At 42.8% G+C, this 2,979-nt stretch overlaps 1 long non-coding RNA gene across 1 annotated transcript; it reads left to right on the forward strand.

Moving 5' to 3' along the window:
* Positions 1 to 705: 705 nt before the first annotated feature.
* LOC136474405 (uncharacterized) lies at positions 706 to 1,896 on the forward strand. The gene is made up of 3 exons (XR_010762918.1): positions 706 to 801; positions 1,078 to 1,124; positions 1,515 to 1,896. It is a non-coding gene; the product is annotated as an uncharacterized lncRNA (long non-coding RNA).
* The last annotated feature ends 1,083 nt before the right edge of the window (positions 1,897 to 2,979 follow it).

Consider the following 2,979-nt stretch of genomic DNA (forward strand, 5'->3'; position numbering starts at 1 on the left):
CTGATATTGCCGTGAATAATTTTGAATTGCAGCTCGCAATTGATGTCTTTTCTTTTCTCTTGTTTGATGCACACAAATCTGTCAATCAGCTCCTAAAGATGCATCCGAATTTTTAATTGCAGCTCACAGTCGATGCTTGCTTCCTTTCCGTAGTATCATATTAGTCTATACATATTCTGTAACTGCTGCCTAGTAGGTGCTTGATGATACTCCCTGCTGGTGCTCTGAACTGATCTCCTCATATTGGCTTCCTTTTTCTGCACTCATATTGGAGAACAGTTTTGAATGATAAGCAAGCAAATTTTCTATGCAGTTTTGATTTAAACTTTTTATGCTTTTTCTCTCATACGATGTGCAATGAATTTGTAAAAGAAATTTCTTCTTCTGATTTTTGGCTGCAGGAGATGCGACATCATGGTCTTGGTGTGCGCTGATGGCTGAGGATCTCCTAGTGGCCATGGAATATGTATTGCCGACGAAGGCGAGTAGAAAAACACTTTTCCCCTTCCTACTAGTAGTTTCTAGTGGTGGTATATGTCTGATGTGCACGCATGATTCAATGTCCGTGGACCTTGTTGGCTTGTTTCTTCCTATTACGGTTTCTATGCTTTGTTATTCAAAACTTTCTGTGATTTGTCTTTACTGTTTTTATTCTTTTCCTTGATATGATGCGCAATGAAATTGAAGTCTTAATTTTTGGTCCACCCCAAGCAGTTCCCTGCCACCCCGAGAGACCAGCAGCTGGATCCACCACGAGTTCGCTCCACCATGATCGATTTGTTCAGCGTCTGATGGAACAGAGTATGTAGCTGGCTATTTTTTTGGCGGTTTTGTTCTGTGACCGCTATTTTTCGGAGGACATCAAAGCTGAGACTTTTGATGCATAGAAATAGACTTCTTTTCATCCAAGCTGAGACTTTTCTACGCTTATCCTTGATATAGTGTGTATTCAAATCATGGCTATCAAATGCATAAAAGCCAGGAACAAATTTTTATGCATATTAATCAACAAGCAAACTGATGTATTTTTACGACAATTGTTTTTCCATGATGTTTTTATCTGATTTTTGGTTGCAGCCTTGTATGAATAGGTGGTTTGCAGAAATGAAGAGCTACCAACGCAGGCAAGCATGCTTTCTGTGCAATTGATTTTTTTATTTCTATGCTTTCTTGAGCCAACCGTGTAAGCAAGAACTCATTTAGAAGATTTGTATACATTGTTGGAGCACATTTTATATATTGTTGGATCACAATTTTATACATTGTTGGAGCACATTTATATTTAATGTTGGAACACATTTCCATACATAGTCACGTGCACATATATATATGGATCTGCCGACGAAGGTGATCTCTCACGTTATTTTTCTATGCACAATTGTCATATGTCCACCACACAATCTGTTAAATCGATTCCCCGGCAGCATGCAAGACCTTGTGTGTTAAATTTTTTATGCTTTTTTATGACCGTGTGTCTATGTGATTTGAATACAAATTGTGGCATCCGGTGGCAGGCTGGCAGCGTCCATCCCATCTCTCGAGTTCGAGTGGTTGGCGGCGACTATTTTGGCTGGCGACTAGAGGTACAAAAATATGGCGTCCATCCCACCGACGAAGGTGATCTCTCACGTTATTTTTCTATGCACAATTGTCATATGTCCACCACACACAATCTGTTAAATTGATTCCCCGGCACCATGCAAGCCCTTGTGTGTTAAATTTCTTATGCTTTTTTATGACCGTGTGTCTATGTGATTTGAATACAAATTGTGGCATCCGGTGGCAGGCTAGTAGCGTCCATCCCATCTCTCGAGTTTGAGTGGTTGGCGGCGACTATTTTGGCTGGCGACTGGAGGTACGAAAATATGGCGTCCATCCCATCTGCAGGTAGGTGGCGACGACCTTCTGACGCTCCTCTTTGTGGTGGTGGCCGTGGCGCCCCTCTCCGTGGTGATCTCCACCCCCGATGGTGGAGCACGGCCCCACTAGGTGCTTGGGCCTTGAGATCTACTGCTTGGCCGTGATGCAAATTAAAGATATGAAGGCACGCCGAATCGACGGCCTCCCAAGCTATCCACGTACGTTCTTTCTATTTGATGCGTTAGATAGAAATTTCACGGCTCAGATGAGATAGATGAAGCAACTGCACCCATTAAATGGATAGTAAGGCAGCACTCTTTATGGTCTCCATCAGTTCTCAGAAATTTGAATTTGCTGAGCATTTTGATAAACAACTTTTCATTATACATCAGACACTAATCTGGTTATTATTATCTGACCAGTGGCCCACATGAAGGCGGCTAACTGGTGTACTTATCAAGTCATGCCACGTGCAATCATTCGAAGAGAAACAAAATGTACAAAGAAACCTTACAAAGGGTCACTTGTGTTGGTATACTTGGATGGGGCAGGGTCATTGGAGGGACCTGCAGGTGGTCGAAGGTGCTGCAATCAGGGTTTCATAGCACTTGTCACAAATCTTGTACGGTGGTGAATAGTAGGAATAGAAATTTGAAGAGAAAACAAGGTAACCCTCGGCTGTTCTGTAATTAATGTTATGATGAACGATCCGCTTCTTAACGTGCAACAGTCGTCTTAGATAGATCATAGATGTGCTCGCCTACTCGGTGGGAGGCTCTAGCCAGGGGATAAGCTAGGGTTTGCAAGGAGAGGGTGTTGATTTGGTTACATGGGCAATGAGTGTGATTTGTGGTGATACTGGTGCCACTTAGCTTGCTGAATAAGCACCATTTGGTTTGTACGGCTGGGCTGCATGCCCCTGAAACCTTTGGCTACGTACTGAATAAGCACTATTTGTTTTTTTTGGTGATACTAGAGCCACTTAGATCTGCCGAATATAGTTTATCATAGCACCAGCGGAATTGGCAGAGCCTGGCTTAGCCATTGGTACCATCACTCGACGCACTTTAGCTCGCTTAGCTTTTCCTTTGAGCACCACTGGCCTTTTGTAATGGTGGA

This window comes from Miscanthus floridulus, chromosome 8 (assembly GCF_019320115.1).
Source record: "Miscanthus floridulus cultivar M001 chromosome 8, ASM1932011v1, whole genome shotgun sequence".
NCBI lineage: Eukaryota > Viridiplantae > Streptophyta > Magnoliopsida > Poales > Poaceae > Miscanthus > Miscanthus floridulus.